Here is a 21,073-nt window from a genome sequence, read left to right as displayed (position 1 = left end):
CAGACCATTGTCCTCTATACAAATTTTCATTAACAATAAAAATGAGAGACAAAAAATATAATGAAGTAATATGGCATAGTGTTTGGAAGGAAAGCTATGGAATCATAAATACTGGGTTTAAGTCCTCTCTCTAACATATGCTATCTATATGAAAATGAATAAGCCTCAACCTCTCAATATTTCTTTATTAATATTTTGAATATTTCATTTTTCCCAATTATGTGTGAAATATTTTTAAACTTTAAAAAAATTGATTCCCAAATTCTTTTCTTCCCTCCTTCTCTCCTTTCTCTTCCTTGAAAAGACAAGCATGTTCTACATGTGCAGTCAAATACATTATTAGTCATTTTAGTCAAAACATAGTACTCATTTTATGAAAGAAAACACAAACAAAAAAAGAAGAATAAAATAAAAAAAACACTATGATCTAATCAGCATTCAGACTCTATCAGTTCATTCTCTGAAGGTGGATAGAATTTTTCATCATAAATCATTGAGAATTGTCTTGAATCATTGTATTATTGTGAATAGCTAAATTATCCATAGTGGATCATTATATAATTTTGCTGATATTGTATATAATGTGCTCCTGTTTCTGCTCATTTCACTTTGCATCAGTTCATATGGCTTTTCAGATTTTTATGAAAAAAACCCACTCATCATTTCTTATAGCATAATAATATTTATATGCAATCATTTAACACAACTTCTTTAGTAATTCCCCAATTGATGGGCATCCCCTTAATTTCCAAAATTTTGCCTCCAAAATAAAAGCCATTATAAATATTTGTGTATATATGTCCTTTTCCTTTTCTTTTTAAAAGTCCTTGGGATACAGATTTAGTGTGGTATTACTGGATCAAATAGTATATTTGTTTTAGAGTTCTAAATTGTTCTTCAGAATGGCTGAATCAGCTCACAATTTTATTAACAATTTCAATTTTCTTACATCCTCTGCAACATATGTTATTTCCTTTTCTGTCATATTAGTCAATCTGATTGGTGTAACCCAGAAGTGCCATTACTTGGTATGTATCACAAGGAAATTTTAAAGGAGGGAAACGGACCCACAAGTGCAAAAATGTTTGTAGCAGCAAAGAATTGTGATAACAAAGAATTGGAAAATGAATAGATGCCCATCAATTGGGGCTAAACAAGTTATGGCATGTGAATATAATGGAATATTATTGTTTTATAAATATGATTTTAGAAAGGCTTGGAAAGATTTACATGAACTGATGATGAGCGAAACAAGCAGAACTAGGAATACATTGTACACAGTAACAGTAAGAATGTGGGAAATCAACAATGAAAGGCTTGGTTTTTCTCAGTGGTTCAATGACCTAAAGCAATCCCAAAGGACTTTGGACAGAAAGAATGTCATATTTATCCAGAAAAATAATTAAGGAGACTGAATGTAAAATCAACACATGCTGGGTTCACTTCTTATTTCTGTTTTTTTTTTTTTAATTTCTCTCATGGTTTTTCCATTTTGCTTTAATTTTTCTCTCTCAATGTGATTCATAAAGCCATGTATGCTAAAAAGAAAGAAACAAATGGATGAATAAATAAATAAGAAAGGGGGAAAAATCTGATAGGTGTAGAGTGGCAATTGTTTTAATTCACGTTTCTCTAATCAGTAGTGATTTAGAGCATTTCTGAAAACTGCCTGTTCATGTGCTTTTACCATTTAGAAATTGGAAAAGGGTTTTCATTTTTATAAATTTGACTCACTTCTCAATATATTTTAGAAATGAACCATTTATCAGAGAAATTATTAAAAAGTCAAATTTTCTGTTCAGTTACTGTGTTTTTTTTTCATCATGAATTCTTGAAAATCCTTTATTGCAATACATATCCATTTAATCACCTTTCCACTCACTGAAGGATTATACTTTAGATTCAATGAGTAAATGATTTTTGGTTCTAATCCTAACTCCTTTGTTCCAAAAAATATCATACTGGATTTATATCTAATTCACATTTTTCCTTTTTGGCTTTGCTTTTTTGCTGTCTTGACTTCATTGCCTTCTTCTGAGTTTTTGATGTGATCTTTCTTGTCATCATAATAGCTTTTTAGGGTCAGATTATAATAATAATAATAATAATAATAATTATTATTATTATTATGTGTTCATTTTTCCCTGCTCTGTTTCTTGATTTTGAAATTTATGTTAACCTTGAGCTTTGTTCCTGGCATGGGACGTGAAAGGGCCACTGTTTTATTTCAAGCTTCAAGTCTTTTCACATTGCTGTTCTCAGAGATGGTTCTGACAGTTTGGAAGTTTTCAGTGCTTTCAAATGGTGTGATCTTAGGAGAGATGTGGTCATTACTCTCCTGTTCTACACTTTGGCTCCTCCCTGGAAGAGTCTCAAATCACTTGTGACCAAAAGTGATACTGATCCTCAGGGCATGTATTCCCTCTTGATTCAAAGTACTTCTTTCTAACCTTGATCTGGGATCCAGAAGTATGACTAGACAATGGAGTTTCTGAATAGTATCTGCATTAAGATATTATTTAGATATTCAGTATATTTGGTATTAACACAAAGATCCCCTATAATCTCTATCTCACCAGTTTCCAACTCATTTTACTGTCTCTGGCTTGAGACAATTCTAAGCTTCTGTCACCACAACCTAGTCCTACTACTGGTATATTATAAAAACGTTTTTTTATATTTTAGCCCCCATTCGAATGTTTACCATTCTAAGCAGCCTTTCTAGATTATACCAGACAGAAATTATCTCACTCTTTTACATCTTACAATATCTTTTAGGTATTTATTTATATTTATTTATTTATTTTTTATATTTTATTAAAGTTGGAGAGGCAGCTTGACATAGCAGATGGAGAGTCAAACTTAGTGTCTGGAAGATGTAGATTCAAATCCTGCATCTGATACTCACTGGCTATATTGACCCTGTGCAGTACTTTAACTTCTCAGTGCTTTAATTTCTAAGTCTATAAGTCACATAAAAACTGCCAATCAACACTGGTAAAGGCATTTTCTCCTTTAAGAGTTCTCTATTCCAAAAAAAATCATAGATCCAGTTTCTACCCAGGCTAAAGTTAGTTGTATACACATTAAGGTATATTAAGATTCTATATATCAATATGTATATTTTAAGGTTAGTTGTCTTTTTAATATCCTTAATTAGGTTATGAGCTACTAATGGGTGGGGACCATATTCTACTTACTTTCTATCTCATATGGTACTTAATTAACACCTCGCTCTTCTTATTTGAAGATATATTAAAAAGTTACCTTTGCCACACAACAAATTTGCACTTCCCCTGAAGTTTTTGGTGAGAAAAAGGATTTACTCTTAGTAATAGTTTTATTCTAGGTTAGACTGTTAGGAGCTGTTGTGCCACAGTTTCCTTTTATTGTCCTGCCTGAGTTTCCCTAAAGTATCATGCCTCAATTTCCCTAAATTGTTCTGCCTCAGTTCCTTGAATTGGTCTGCCTCAATCCCCCTGATTGCAAATCCCCTTCCTGACCATTAAGACTGAAATAATTAGGACTGGGAGCCCTGACCATTAGCATTCCATAGGCAGATAAGTTACTAAGAGATATGTTACACATTTCTTATTCCAGACTTTCTGTCTCTAGTGACTACCTCCTTCATTCCCAATTTATAAGAATTTATGGTCCTACCCCCAACCTGTCAGAACTGAATTCATGGTCTGTTCCTGGAAATTCCCATGCTCAACGATGTTCCGACTCCACCCCTTACCTTTGTCTCTTTTGATCACTTAGAGTCATATATAAATCATTGGAATCTCACATATGATGCTGGATTCTTGGAAATGAAAGTCCGATTCAGCCCTGGAGTCAGAATGGATTCTGCTCTGCCTCCAGACTATCCCCACTTCTCAGAAATGCAAATAAAATATTAAAAACTCTCTAATCTCTATCTTGCCTCAGTTTCCCCAGCATTACAGACCTATGGCAGTGGCCATATTACTTTGGGGCAGGTAAGATTTAATTTATTGTTTTTATTTTTCAATGAAAAACATTAAAAAAAAACCCCAAACTATTCTCACCACTGGTCTTCTATTTACTTCACCTGAGCAAAAAAAACCAAAAAAACAAAAAAAACCCAAAAAACAATAATAATAAATGTAAAATATTAAATTCTCAGCATATATTTATATAGTTTAAGAAAACAAATTCCCATATTAGTCACATTAAAATATATATATATATGTCTTTTGAATTCTGTTTATTATCTCGATGTCAGGAGATGAGTGGTGTGTTTCATCTTTTGGATTCATTTTCCAGTTTTTTTGGACCATTTTTTTTTACTGTGTTTATTAGGTTTTTTAATACCTTTCAAAGTTGTATTCCACTAAAATGTAATTATTGTATAAATTATTTTTCTACTTCTGCTAATTTCTTCTGTTTTAGGGCATTGAATTCTTCCTGATTTCTTCTGAAGCTGTCCATTTCATTATTTCTTATAGTGAAATAATATTCTATTACATTTGACACATGCTATTTAATCATTTCTTAATAATAATATATTCCCTTATTGTCTACCTTTGAATTATGAAAAAACAAACAATTGTTATACAGTTTTGTATATATGTATCCTTTTTCTCTTTGATTCCTTTGAGGTATATCTGTGGCAAAGGATAACTTTATGGTCAATTGAATAACTTTCTGGGCATATTTCCAACTTGCCTGCAAGAATGGCTGAACCAATTGACATTTTACCAGTGCTTAATAGTTCACCACAAGTGCATTAACATCCTTGATTTCCCATTCCAACATTTGTCATTTTTTTTAGTCATCTTTATCAATCTGATGGATGTGAGGTAGAATATCAAAGTTGCTCTACTTTCCACTTTTTCTATTTATTGATATTTAGAGATTTTTTCATATAATTGTTGACAGAATTTCTTCCTTTGAAAATTTCACAAAATTTGGTGGGAAGAAATCAAAAGGAGAAATTATCTCATGAAAACTGTGTGTGAAAGGAAGACCTAATTCAGAAAAAACAGAGAGAGAAGGAAGGCTAGTGATAATAGGATCTTACTCTTATCTGAGTTAAAAAAAAATTCAGTAAATCTTCTAATATTCAATATGCCACCAAAGAAACTCCTTCTAATACATTTTTTTAGTCATCTTTACCAATCTGATACCCCCTCTTTTTTAAATCATATCCCAAGAAAATCTTTATTCTCTTTGAAGGATTCAACATGTTTTGATATATATTATATATTGGATTTAGCTAAAATTCAATTCTATACTAATGTTGGTAAGTTAGAGACTCACCTCATATTTGCACAATTATATTTCTTCTGGGTTATACTTTAATTGACTTTTATATTCATGGATCTCTAGCTAGAAAGAATCATCTAATTTCAAGCGGTTTTTCACAAATCATAGATTTCTACTCCTTTTATTCATATTCATTGCTTTATCTACATCTGTTGTCCAAAAAAACTGAACTTCATGCATGGGGGACTGACTTCCTGCTTGGTGTAAATCACCCCTCCCCCCCCCCTGCTGCTTTGGCACCCAGATTTATGTTCTGTGGAATGGAGGTAGCAGTGACTGGAGGTTTGTTGCAAAGTTCAAACTTATTTGAAATTCTTTATTACAATCAAGATGATTTGTGATAGTTGCTCCTTTGGTCCACTCATATCCGTCACATCCAAGAAAGACATAGTGTTTCAGTGATTTCCACTTGACAGTGTGAAAAATGTAAAGCATAATGTGCTGACAATCCCTTAGCATTCACCCTTCATGGTAATGAGACTCAACGCACTTTGGTCAGTGTGCTGATGATAGAAGTAGAAAGAGGACTAGGAGGAAGGATTCTAAGGTGAGGACCAAGGATATATTAGAATTTTCATCTTTTCTGCCTAGTAGGACTACTTAAGGTTACAAAAATATTCAATAGTTATTTTCTAACTTTAAACTATTTTATCTAAGTACTTTCTTGGTTTTCCTACTCTGTCAGTGATGATTCAGAAACTTGGGGTACAAGTCTGTCCTTTGAGAAATTCTTAATATAGTACTAGCTTTAGGAAAGATTTATGGTTCTTCTGAAATTGAGCTGAATATCCAAACTAAAATACGAGAGGGAAAGTATATGTAATACCTACTGGATACACATAGAAATGTTTTATTTAAATGTCATGGGGTAATGGTCAGGTCCATCTTCCCCGTTTTAGCAAATTTTCTGGATGCAAATTTCTGTTATTTAAAAAAATTAATATCAAAGCATTATTTAATCATTGAATCATATTGTAAATCAGGGTTCCTTAAATTTTTTCCACTCATGACCTTCTTCTTCTTTTTTAAATTAAAGCTTTTTATTTTCAAAGCATATGAATTGATAATTTTTCAACATTGAACCTTGTAAATCTTGTGTGCCAATTCTTCCCCTTCTTTCCCCCTGCCCCTCCCCTAGATAGCAAGTAATCCAACACATGTTAAACATAGTACAATATATGTTAAATCCAATATATGTATACATATTTATACAAATATCTTACTGCACAAGAAAAATCAGATCAAAAAGGAAAAAAAATGAGAAAGAAAATAAAATGCAAGCAAACAAAAACAAAAAGAGTGAAATGGTATATAGTGATCTGCACTCAGTTCCCACAGTCCTCTCTCTGGGTGTAGATGGCTCTTCATGGCAAGATCATTGGAACTGCCTGAATCATCTCATTGTTGAAAAGAAGCATGTCCATCAGAATTGATCATCGTATATAATCTTGTTGTTTTCATGTACAATGAAATCCTGGTTCTGCTCATTTCACTTGACATCAGGTCATATAATTCTCTCTAGGCCTCTATGAAGTCATTCTGCTGACCATTTTGTATAGAACAATAATATTCCATAACATTCATGTACCATGACTTATTCAGCCATTCTCCAACTGATGGGCATACATTCATTTTCCAGTTTCTTGCCACTACAAAAAGTGTTGTCACAAACATTTTTGTCTCTTTCCCTTCTGTAAGATCTCTTTAGGATAAGTCCAGTAGAAACATGGCTGAATCAGGTATGCATATTTTGATAGCCTTTTGGGCATAGTTCCAAATTGCTCTCTAGAATGGTTGGATCAGTTCACAACTCTAACAATATATTAGTGTCCCAGGTTTCCCATATCCCCTCCAACATTTGTCATTACTCATGATCTCTTTTTGCCCGAGAAATTATGTGACCCTGCTATATAGGGATATAAAATAGTATACAAATCAAACATTTATTGATAATAAATCATAATTTTTCAACCCCCACATTCAATTAAAGTGATACAACATAAGTAGCAACCCACAGTTAAAGAAGTTTTGTAATAGACACATTAATATCTTATGTCAAATGTATGTTCTCTAAGTCTTTCTAATTACATAGAATAGGAAATAATGTTATTTGAAGCTTTATGTGTGAAATATGAATGTGAAATATGAAATTTAGAAAACATAATTTACATCATTTCTTGAAATTCTTCATCAAAAGAGGAAATCTTAGTCACACAATTACTTTTGGAAACAGAAGGCTAAAAGAAAGTACAATAAATTAATTTTTATTATTTTTCTCTCATTTTAGACTTTAGTAATTAACAATGACAGCCAAACATACATGTGTGCTTTTGTTAGAGTTTAGAGAAGGATGAACAAGTTCTATGGTTCAGTGGCATGGCTTTGTCTCAGTCTTTTATGACTTGGGCAAATTAAGATAAATCTCCTAACTTCCTTGAGTTGTCTCATGTTTAAAATGGGAACTTTTTTGGCTCTAAATCTATGAGCTTATGAAATTACTTTAATGACTAACTTTTTTTTTGGTATTTAATTAAATATTTCCCAATTATATGTAAAAAAGCAACTTAAAAAAATTTTGAGTTCCAAGTACTTTTCCTCCTTCATTTCTTTTCTGTCCTCTAAAAAGTAAGCAATTTGATATTGATTATACATATGCAGTCATACAAAACATACTTCTTTCTTATTTGTGTTGCAAAAGAAAACACAGGCAAAAAATAAATTCATAAAATATTTTTAAAATATCTTTTATTTCACAATATGGCTGATATCTTCAGAAAGTAAATTTGTCTTTTGTTTTCAGTGATGGTAGCTACCTTCAGTGAGTAGGGAAATTAGGAACAGCTGAAATTTACCTTGAAAAGTTCCATCAGAAACAACAGAGAGAAAAGGAGAGAAGTAACAGCAGAGGACTTGGAGCCAGGTCAGGGGAAGGAATAGAAAACACACAGGAGCTTCAAGACTTGGAAGCTCTGTCAGAAGGAAAACTTCAAAAGTCACTCACAGGCATTTAGTTCTCACTGTGAATGGCTGGATGGTGCTAATTAGATACTTTATACCTGAACATCTGAACTCCAATAGCTGAGTAAAAACAGAAACAGAAAGACTGGGCCAGAGGGAGAACAAGTTACTTAGGGCAAGCTCTAGGAGAGTGAAAGAAAATCACCCAATGTTTAGAAAAGGAGCAATAACAATTATTAATGTGGTACATCATTTGCATTTAAATGTAACATTTCCAATAATTGTAGTTCCATTGGGAATTTTTGTGTAGATGTGTGTGTATTTGTGTTTTAATTAGGCAGAGAAGACATGAACAACTTATTGTTATTATCTAAATAAAATTTTGTTTTAAAATAAATTTCCAAAGGCACTTTGTTCAGTGGTGTGTTCATGATTCCATTTGGGGTTAACTTGGTAAAGATACTGAAGTGGTTAAGATTTCCTTCTCCAATTCATTTTATAGATAAGGAAAAGGAGGCAAATAGGGGTAAGTGACTTCTCCAGAGTCACACAGACACTTGTCTGAGGCTGGATTTAAATGGGAAAATAAAGGGAAAAATGAGGATCTGAGGACTCCTTTCTCTGGTATAGTTGAGAAGCTGACAATTTACTGTGGCAGGTGAGAAGATGCCTTCTTCTTTTTCTGCTTCTTTTTCTCTCTATATACCTCCAAGGACTGGTTTATTTTGGGGATTTATATTTGGACTAAGAGTCTATAGCTCTTGAAAACATGACAGAAATTGGGTCAGGTTAGCTCAGAGAAGCTGCTTTGGTAGCTGAGGAAACTGGGTTTAGAAGACCATGGGCATATGGGCCCATTTTGACAGCCTTTTGATCCTCTCCACCTCTCTCTCTCTCTCTCTCTCTCTCTCTCTCTCTCTCTCTCTCTCTCTCTCTCTCTCTCTCTCTCTCTCTCTCTTTCTGTCTCTCTTTAAGAACTAGGAAAGTGGCACTGATGGTAAAGACAGACCTAGACTGAGCATTGAGGAGCTTCAATAGTTTAATAAAAATTGAGCTAAGGTGGGTCTTGGGATGAATCAACATCTCCTCTAGTGGCTCACGTAGAGGCTGGGTCAAGTCTATGATGGCCCTGGGGGTTCTGGTATTGAGGAGATTACGCCTTAGAAGAAATGGGCTATGACACTGATTGCCACCATTCCTCTCCCTTTCTGGAAGTAATCATCAAAAATTTGAAAAACAGCTGGTATGTAACAGTCATGCACTAGAAAACAGTCTCGAGTTAAATAAATATATATACATGTATATGTATGTATATAAAATTGATGCAAAATAATGGAGGTAGGGTTGGATTAGGAAAAAGTCTTGCAATTGACTTGATCTGAGAGCCTTGATGCAACTTGATATTCTGTTAATTGGAAGTAAGGAGAGAATGCATTCTTGACATGAGGGACAGTCAGTGCAAATGACAGTTTGCATTGTATATGAGCAACAACAAGAAGGTCTATTTGGATGATTGTAGTATTTGTCAAAGGTAGTAACTTATGAAAAGGCTGGAAGAGTGAATTGAGGGAAGATTGCAAAAGGTAATAATTGTCAAATAGGAAATAATGATGCCAGGACATAAAAAGAGGAAAATGAATAGGAAAATTATTCCAAAAGAAAGAATATTTTTAAGTGGAATTATAGCTAACTAGGATATCAGGATCATGAGAAAGAGGTAGAATTTAAAGACAGAAGGTCAGAGAGGGATGGATTTCAGTGTCCTGTTTAGCTTTTACAGCTAAATTCTCTTTATGAGAAGTAGAAAAGAGTACTGATGTCATGACCTAAACAAATATTTGGACTCTATATATTGTGAATAATGGTCCAAGAATTGTTTCATTCATTAATTCATAAGCATAATTATATGTATATAGGTATGTATATATACACATCCACATATATATGCAACAACATTGTAACACTGTTCATATGTATATACATACATACATACATATATGTAACAACATTGTAATATTGTATGTGTATACAGACATAAGTAACAATATTGCAAAGAAAAATCTAAGACCTGTATTATATACTTCTTATATTCTAATGTGTCTTTTATTTATTACATTTATTTTATGGCATTGAGTCTGTGTATGAATCATAACTCCCTTGCCACAGTGTAAGTTCCTTGAAGACATCTTTTTTGGTCTCTTAGAACTTAGAATTGTGCTTTAATTGTTAATAGATTTTATTGAATAAGTAAGTAAACGAATGAATCCAGCTGGGATTAGATATTAACAGTTGAGATTTGAAGTTGATTTATTCATTTGGTTTGTAAAATATTCACTTTGGAGACTTAAATTATCTAGTTAATTTGTCTGTATTAATTAACTAAAGTAGGATTCCTATTCATTTAGAAATGGAGAGGCATACCAGTATAGTTTTTTTATATTAATTTTATAAATTTATTCCTTAGTATTGAAATATATGCAATGTATTGAATTATATTTTTAGTTTTCTTAATGAATGACATTTTGTGTGTAAGTAAATCATTTCAGATGTAGTTTCCTTTTTAACCTTTTAATTATTGGGGAACTTAATTTTCCAATCAAAATAGAGTAAAACATTCAATTTTTACAGATATATTAATTTTTAATTGTGAGTTGGGTTCCATTTAGTATACCACATTTCAAAGTTTACACAATTGCATCTCTTGCCATTAGAATAATCATTGTTAATGGTTCTAATTATTACAGAAAGTAGTCACATGTAAAGATTAGCTTTAATCTGATTATACTTTTCGTCAAATTTCTATCATAAAAATTCTTGAAGATACTTTTTCAATGCTTATTTAAATATTTTATTTTTAACATTTTTTTTTCAATTTTGAGTTCTAAATTCTTTCTCTTCATCCGCTCTTCTACCTACTTAGAAGGCAATCAATATGGTGTCAATTATGCATGTGAAATCATGCAAAGCATTCTTCTACATTAGCTAAATTTCTAAAATAACAAGAAAAAATAAAATAAGAAAATTATACTTTAATGTGCACCAGTTCTTTCTCTGAAAATGGGTAGCATATTATTCATGATGTGCTCTTTGGAATTGTCTTGGATCATTGTATTGATGAAAGTAACCATATCTTTCAAAACTTAACATCATAAACTGATGCTAAGTGAAATGAGCAGAACCAGGAGATCATTATACACTTCGACAACGATATTGTATGAGGATGTATTCTGATGGAAGTGGATTTCTTTGACAAAGAGACCTAACTGAGTTTCAATTGATAAATGATGGACAGAAGCAGCTACACCCAAAGAAAGAACACTGGGAAACGAATACAAACTATTTGCATTTTTGATTTTCTTCCCGGGTTATTTTTACCTTCTGAATCCAATTCTCCCTGTGCAATAAGAGAACTGTTCGGTTCTGCAAACATATACTGTATCTAAGATATACTGCAACATATCTAACATATATAGAACTGCTTGCCATCTAGGGGAGGGGGTAGAGGGAAGGAGGGGAAAAATCAGAACAGAAGCGCCTACAAGGGATAATGTTGTAAAAAAAAAATTACCCTAGCATGGATTCTGTCAATATAAAGTTATTATTAAATAAAATAAAATTAAAAAAAAAACTTAACATCATATTATAAACATTTCTGTCATTTTGCATCAGTTCATATAAGTCTTTCCCCCCTGAAACCCTTGTTATTTCTTATAGCACAATAGTATTCTATCACAGATATGTTACAGCTTGTATAGCCATTCCTCAATTGATGGGTATCACATCAATTTCCAATTCTTTGTCACCACAAAAGGGCTTCTATAAAAGTTTCTTATATATAGGTGTTTTTTTTTTTTCTTTTAGGATAGAGACTTAGTAGTGGTATTGCTAGGTCAAAGGGTATGCACAGTTTTATGGTTCTTAGAACATAATTTCAAACTGTTTTCCAAATACTATCACCATTTATGCTTTAGTTTTTTACAAGTCCTCCAACATTTTTCATTTCTGATAGATTTGAAGTGGTACTTCAGAATTGGTTTAATTTACATTTCTATAATCAATAGTGATTGAGAATATATTTTCACATGACTATAGATTGCTTTGATTTCTTTTTTGAAAGTTTCTTTTTATATCCTTTGACTATTGTCACCAGGGAAATGACTCTTATTTTTATAAATTTGACTCAGTTCGATATTCAGCAAATAGTTGAAAAATGAGACCTTTATCAGAGAAACTTGCTATAAATTTTTTATGTTACTTCATTGTCTATAGGACCTTTAAATAAAATGCTGTTTCCCTAATTATCTGTTTTAATTAGGTCTATTTTTGCTTTTACTTTGTCTGAGATTTGAATGCTAGCCATGGTTTTTTAATTAATTTTTTAAATTGTAACTTTTTATTTACAGAACATATGCCTGGTAATTTTTTATAACATTGCCCCTTGTACTCACTTCTGTTCCAACTTTTCCCTTCCCTCCCTCCATCCTGTCCCCTAGATGGCAAGCAATACATGTTAAATATGTTATAGTATATCCTGGATACAATATATGTGTGCAGAACCGAACAGTTCTCTTGTTGAACAGGAAGAATTGGACTCAGAAGGTAAAAATAACCTGGGAAGAAAAACAAACAGTTTACACTCATTTCCCAGTGTTCTTTCTTTGGGTGGGGCTGCTTCTGTCCATCATTGATCAACTGGAACTGAATTAGATCTTCTCTTTGTCGAAGAAATCCACTTCCATCAGAATACATCCTCATACAGTATCATTGTTGATGTATATAATGATCTCCTGGTTCTGCTCATTTCACGTAGCATCAGTTCATGTAAGTCTTTCCAAGCCTCTCTGTATTCATTCTGCTGGTCATTTCTTACAGAACAATAATATTCCACAACATTCATATACCACAATTTATCCAACCATTCTCCAGTTGATGGGCATCCATTCATTTTCCAGTTTCTAGCCACTACAAATAGGCACATTTTTGCACATACATTTTGGCACATACAGGTCACTTTCCCTTCTTTAGTATCTCTTTAGTATCCCTTCTTTAGTATCCAGTAGTAACACTGCTGGATCAAAGGGTATGCAACGTTTGATATATTTTTGGGCATAATTCCAGATTGCTCTCCAGAATGTCTGGATTTGTTCACAACTCCACCAACAATGCATCAATGTCCCAGTTTTCTTTCATCCCTTCCGACATTCATCATAATTTTTTTCCTGTCATCTTAGCCAATCTGACAGGTGTGTAGTGGTATCTCAGAGTTGTCTTAATTTGCATTTCTCTAATCAATAGTGATTTGGAACACTTTTTCATATGAGTAGAAATAGTTTCAATTTCATCATCTGAAAATTGTCTGTTCATATCCTTTGACCATTTATCAATTGGAAATGGCTTGATTTCTTATAAATTAGAGTCAATTCTCTATATATTTTGGAAATGAGGCCTTTTTCAGAAGCTTTAACTGTAAAACTTTTCCCAGTTTGTTACTTCCCTTCTAATTTTGTTTGCATTAGTTTTGTTTGTACAAAGGCTTTTTAATTTGATGTAATCAAAATTTTCTATTTTGTGATCAATGATGATCTCTCATTCTTCTTTGGTCACAAATTCCTTCCTCCTCCACAAGTCTGAGAAGTAAACTATCCTATGTTCCTCTAATTTATTTATGATCTCATTCTTTATGCTAAATCAAGGACCCATTTTGATCTTATCTTGGTATATGGTGTTAATTGTGGATCTATGCCTAATTTCTGTCATATTAATTTCCAATTTTCCCAGCAGTTTTTGTCAAATAATGAATTCTTATCCCAAAAGTTGGGATCTTTGCGTTTGTCAAACACTAGATTGCTATAGTTATTGACTATTTTCTCTTGTGAACTTAACCTATTCCACTGATCAACTAATCTATTTCTTAGCCAATACCAAATGGTTTTGGTGACTGCTGCTTTATAATATAGTTTTAGATCAGGTACAGCTAGGCCACCTTCATTTGATTTTTTTTCATTAATTCCCTTGAAATTCTTGACCTTTTGTTCTTCCATATGAATTTTGTTGTTATTTTTTCTAAGTCATTAAAATGGTTTCTTGGGAGTCTGATTGGTATAGCACTAAATAAATAGATTAGTTTAGGGAGTATTGTCATCTTTATTATATCCCCTCAGCCTATCCAAGAGCACTTAATATTTTTCCAATTATTTAAATCTGACTTTATTTGTGTGGAAAGTGCTTTGTAATTTTGCTCATATAATTCCTGACTTTCCTTTGGTAGATAGATTCCCAAATATTTTATGCTATCAACAGTTACTTTGAATGAAATTTCTCTTTGTATCTCTTGCTGTTGAATTTTGTTGGTGATGTATAAAAATGCTGAGCATTTATGTGGATTTATTTTGTATCCTGCAACTTTGCTAAAGTTATATATTATTTCTAATAGTTTTTTAGTAGAATCTCTGGGTTTCTCTACATATACCATCATATGCAAAGAGTGATAATTTGGTATCCTCATTACTTACACTAATTCCTTTAATCTCTTTCTCAACTCTTATTGCCAAGGCTAGCATTTCTAATACAATATTGAATAATAATGGTGATAGTGGGCAACCTTGTTTCACTCCTGATCTTACTGGTAAAGATTCCAGTTTTTCCCCATTGAATATGATGCTTACTGATGGTTTTAAATATATGCTCCAGACTAATCTAAGGAAAAGTCCATTTATTCCTATACTCTCAAGTGTTTTTTTATTAGGAATGGATGTTGGATTTTATCAAATGCTTTTTTCTGCATCTATTGAGATGATCACATAGTTTTTGTCAATTTGGTTATTGGTATAGTCAATTATGCTAATAGTTTTCCTAATATTGAATCAACCCTGCATTCCTGGTAAATCCTACTTGGTCATAGTGTATTATCCTGGGGATGATTTTCATAATCTTTTTGCTAATATTTTATTTAAGATTTTGGCATCAATATTCATTAGGATGATTGGTTTATAATTTTCTTTCTCTGTTTTCAAACTACCTGGTTTAAGTATCAGTACCATGTCTTTGTCATAAAAGGAATTTGGTAGGACTCCTTCAATCCCTATTTTTTCAAATGATTCAAACAATTTATATAACATTGGAGTTAATTGTTCCTTAAATGTTTGGTAGAATTCACATGTAAATCCATCTGATCCTGGGGATTTTTTCTTAGGGAGTTGGTTAATAGCTTGTTCTGTTTCTTTTTCTAAAATGTCACTGTTTAGTATATTTACTTTTTCCTCTGTTAATCTGAGCAAGCTATATTTTTGAAGGTATTCTTCCATTTCATTTAAGTTGTTGAATTTATTGGCATAAAGTTGGGCAAAGTAACTCCTAATTAGTGCTCGAATTTCCTCTTTGTTAGTTATCTCCCTTTTCATTTTTAAGACTAACAATTTGATTTTCCTCTTTCCTTTTTTAAATCAGATTTACTAAGGGTTTGTCTATTTTGTTGGTTTTTTTCATAGAACCAACTCTCAGTTTTATTAATTCAATAGTTTTTTTTTAACTTTCAATTTTATTGCTCTCTCCTTTTATTTTTAGAATTTCAAGTTTAGTGTTTGACTGGGGGTTTTTAATTTGTTCCTTTTCTAGCATTTTTAATCGCAAGCCCAATTCATTGACCTTCTCTTTCTCTTTTTTATGCAAGTAGGCCTCTAGAGATAGGAAATTTCCCCTTATTACTGCTTTGGCTGCATTCCACACATTTTAGTATGACATCTCATTATTGTCATTTTCTTGGGTGAAGTTATTAATTATGTCTATGATTTGCTGTTTTACCCAATCATTCTTGAGTATGAGATTATTTATTTTCCAATTTTTTATGGTCTATTTTCCCCTGGCTTTTTATTGAATGTAATTTTCATTGCATCATGGTCTGAAAAGGATGCATTTACTATTTCTGCCTTACTGCATTTGAATTTGAGGTTTTTATGTCCTAATATATGATCAATTTTTGTATAGGTTCCATGAATTGCTGAGAAGAAAGTGTACTCCTTTCTGTCTCCATTTAGTTTTCTCCAGAGATCTATCATATCTAACTTTTCTAGTATTCTATTTATCTCTTTGACTTCTTTCTTATTTATTTTGTGGTTTGATTTATCTAATTCTGAGAGTGCAAGGTTGAGATTTCCCACTATTATAGTTTTGCTTTCTATTTCTTCTTGCAGCTCTCTTAATTTCTCTTTTAAGAATTTAGATGCTACACCACTTGGTGCATATATATTTAATATTGATATTGCTTCATTATCTATGCTACCCTTTAGCAAGCTATAGTGCCCTTCCTTATCTCTTTTAATTAGATCAATTTTTGCTTTTGCTTAATCTGAGATGAGGATGGCTATCCCTGCTTTTTTGACTTCACCTGAAGCATAGTAGATTCTGCTCCAACCTTTTATCTTTTCTATGTTTGTATCACTCTGCTTCAGGTGTGTCTCCTGTAAACAACATATTGTAGGATTCTTCCTTTTTATATTCTGCTAGCCTCTTCTTCTTTATGTAGGAATTTACCCCGTTCACATTTATGATTAAAATTAACAATTTTGTATTACTTGCATTCTTGTTAATCCCTGTTTATGCTTTTCTCCTTTCCTTCTGTCTTACCCCCCTCCCCAGTATTAAATTTATGAGCACCACTTGCTTTTCACAGCTCTCCCTTTTTATCCCTCCTCCCACTTTAGAGTCCCTCCCCCTATCTTACTCCTTTCCTCACAATTTCTGTATTCCCTTCCATTTAACTTACTCCTTCCCTTTTCACCTGTCCCCTCTCACTTTTCAATGAGGTAGGAAAAGTTTCACCAAAAATTGAATATGTCTAAAATTTTTCTCTTAAAGCCAATTCTGAAGGCAGTAGGATACCCACTATATTCATCCCCTCCATTCTTTCTCACAGATATAATAGGTTTCCTTTGCCTCTTCATGAGATGCAGTACCCTCACTTTACCCCTTTTCTGGTACAATGTCCTTTCCACCTCTAGTTTCTAGAACAAAGTATACATGTATTCTTTGATACATCTTTATAACAGAAATATAGTTCCCAAGATTTCTTTTTACCTTTTTAGGTTTTTCTTGAGCTCTATATTTGTAGATCAAACTTTTTGTTTAGTTCCATTTTTTTTCATCAAAAATAGGTGAAATTCACTTATTTCATTGAATGGCCATCTTCTTCCCTGGAAAAAGATGCTCATTTTTGCTGAGTAAGGTTTTTTTGGCTGCATACCAAGTTCCTTAACCTTTTGGAATATCATATTCCAGGCCCTTCAATCCTTTAATGTGGATGCTGCTAGATCCTGGGTAGTCCTTATTGTGGCTCCTCTATATTTGAATTGATTTTTTTCTACCACTTGCAGTATTTTTTCCTTCATTTGATAGTTCTGGAATTAGGCCACTATATTTCTTGGTGTTTTGATTTTAGGATCTCTTTAGGATCAATGAATTCTTACAATTTCTATTTGACCCTCTGTTTCTATAACTTCTGGACAGTTCTCTTTGATAATTTCCTGGAAAATAGTATCCAGGCTCTTTTTTTCATCATATTTTTCAGGGAGTCCATTAATTCTCATGTTGTCTCTCCTAGATCTATTTTCCAGGTCTCTTGTTTTCCTAAAAAGGTATTTGACATTTTTTTCCCATTGTTTCATTTTTTTTTTTTTTTTTTGATTTTGCTTGACTGATTTTTGGTGTCTCCTCGAGTCATTCAATTCCATTTGTTCGATTCTGATTTTCAATGAAGTATTTTCTTCACTGACTTTTTTGTATCTTTTTCTAATTGTCCAATTAAGTTTTTAAATGAGTTGTTTTGTTCTATGGAATTTTTTTCCATTTCACTAATTTTATTTTTTAGAGAGCTATTTTCTTTTTCCAGTTCACTAATTCTGTTTTTCAAGGATTTGATTTCTTTATCTACTCTACTTTATCTGTCTTTAAATGAGCGGGATGACTTATCCAGACTCTCTTGCCAAGCTTCTTTTCCTATTTTTCTTCTAGCTCTCTTGTGAGAGCCTTTTTAATTTATGAGAGTCTTTTGTGTTGAGGACCATATCATATCCCCCTTTGGGGATTCATCTGGAGAAAGTCTGTTTTTAGTCTCCACAGGGTTTAAAGTCTGCTCTCTATCCATATAGAAGCTATCAATGGTTAAGATCCATTTAAATTTTTTTTCTCATTTTATCAGAGAAGAATCAAAGAAGACAAACTATCAAAAAAAAAAAAAAACAAAACAAAACAAATGCAATCTGCTTTTTTTTGGAGGGGAAAGAGGGAGTGGGGCTGGATGGTCACACAGTTTCCTCTACAAACTGTGGAGGGCAGCAGTGAGGCACTAGCAGGACAGCAATGGCTGTGCTGCATCTGCACAGTCTGAGGCTCTAAGGACATGCTGAGACACTGCGGGTGGGTATGGCTAGGTCCTGAGAGACTCTAGTTTTTGGGGGTTATAGTCTTCATCCTCTGTGTTTTTAGCTTCTCTGCTTGTCTACTGGCTTGCTGCCAGGGCAAATAGCCAATACTGTAGTACTATAGTAAAGCTCTCCCTGAAGAGATGGCTGAGATCACACTTCATCCCCCTCTGGTCTGCTTAGTGTGAGCTCTTGCTGCTCTTGCTGCTGCTGCTTGCCCTCAGCCTGTGCCCCATCTAACCATTGCCACTCTCGAGCAAAAACAGACCTTTTCTGGTGAATTTCAAGGATGTCTTCTGTTGGTTATTATTTGTGGGTTTTTTTTCAGTCACTCACTAATTCTGAGGCTTGTCATGAAATAAATTCTGAGAGAAAACATGAAGCTTAAGTAGATGTGTGTGTTCTCTCCGCCATCTTGGTCAAAAGTCCCTTAATTATTATTATTATTTTTTAAGTTTAGCTGAAACATATTAGATTCTATTCTAGCCCTTTATTTAAACTCTGGGTGTGGCTTTGTTTCATGTGTCTCTTCTAAACAACACATTTTTGGATTCTGGTTTCTAATCATTCTGCTATAAGTTTCTGTTTTATGGGTATTCATACATATTCAACTATAATTAATAATTATATTTCCCTCCATCCCTTTTTCTTCTGTTTCTTCCTCTTTTTATTTTTTCCCTCCTCAAAATTTTATTTTGCTTCTAATCACTGTTTTCCTTAATCTGTGCTCTCTTTTATCATCTATGTTTTCTCTTATCCTCTTGGCCTCCTATTTCCCTATGGGATAACTTACATTTCTATAAACAACTGTGTGTGTATGTGTATGTGTGTATAAACACAAACACTCACATATAGATATATTATTATCTATTTGAATGAATTCCAATGAGAGTAAGATTCAAGTTAATATAGCTTGCCACCCCCTTTTTCCTTTCTTTTATAAAAGTTGTTATTTGTTTACTTTTTTTTATGTGTGAAATTTTTTCTTCATTTTACTTTCTGTTCCCCCATCTCTCAATGTATCTTTTTTTGCACCACTTCTCTTTTTTTTTAGAGGTCATCCTAACACAATCATTTTATTATAACAAAATCCTTTTTTTTTTTTTTTATCAAACTGTGTTGAAGATCAAGTGAAATGACATAGAGTTTATCAAGGAATCAATTTGATCAGCCCTGTAGCAGACAAAAGCAATAACTATGGTCCCACTCCTGGAGAAACCTAACATACAGATGGACAGATAAACACAAGGAATTACTTGAGAATCATACAAAACTGGAGATTGGGAGGGATAGGATAAAAGCGTAGTAAAAATTCAGAAAATGGAGAAATTCATTGTGAACTGGGGTTAATCATGGAAGCAAAGAAGTTTCACCTCCTGGGAGAAATGTCTTGGTAAATGGAATGAAATGTTTGTAATGCAATTTCAACAGCAGCTTTTCCTTAGAGTCTGATCTATAACCACAGTCAATGTGCAACTGACCTCTTTTTGAGTGAGATTTATGAGAAGTAGCACTTGCTTTCAATAATGCTTGTCCATAACTAGCAGCATAGCCTTGCTGAACAGGAATACCACTGTCCTGAGGCATATTATTGAGCTCTGACACTGGGATGCTACCCATGGAAAACTGGAGTCTAGCAAGTGATAGATGCATTCCCACTACTTCTTTTCCCTAGTGAGTAAGTTTATTTTGTACCATGGCATCAGACTGAAAACTAGCACTTTGGGGAATGAGGGAAGAAAATGCATGGTCTCTTACTGAAATAGAGTACCAATTAATGATCATAAAGTTTGGAGGAAATCTCATAAAATTGAATCATTCCCCTCCATATGCTCTATTTTGCAGCCAAATTGGAATCTTCTCAGCTCCCAACCCCCAGACATGCACTATGCACCATGCCTTGATGCCTCTGTTCCCACTCTTCCATTTACCTAAAATGTACACTCATCTCCCCTGTTTGTTTTTTGAATATGTCCTAAATTTTTATAACCCAGATATTTCAAAAATCTTCTTTGCTTCCTTGCAGAATTACACACTTTCAAAGTAGTAACTACTTCAATGAGCAGATGCCTTGCAATGACCCACCGTTGACTCATTTTGACCATTCAATCTACTAAAACATTTATGTATTTTTCCCTGTGCGTTTTAGAACCCATTACTGAAAAAATATATAAATTACTAATATAACATCCCTGTAAATGGTCATCCAATATTCACCTGTGGATCTCTGCTGTGGAGGAACCTATTGCTTATCAAGGCAATCCTTTGCACTTTTAGGCAGCTCTAAATGTTAGAGAATCTTTCGTTATTTCAGTTCTAAATCTGTGATTTCACTCAGTGCTTTTAGTCTCCCTTTGAGAGTCAAGTAGAACAAATCTAATTTCTCTTTCAGGTAACAGCTCTTAAGCTAT

Source organism: Antechinus flavipes, chromosome 6, assembly GCF_016432865.1.
Source record: "Antechinus flavipes isolate AdamAnt ecotype Samford, QLD, Australia chromosome 6, AdamAnt_v2, whole genome shotgun sequence".
NCBI classification, from domain to species: Eukaryota; Metazoa; Chordata; class Mammalia; order Dasyuromorphia; family Dasyuridae; genus Antechinus; species Antechinus flavipes.
This window is presented reverse-complemented; position numbering follows the sequence as displayed.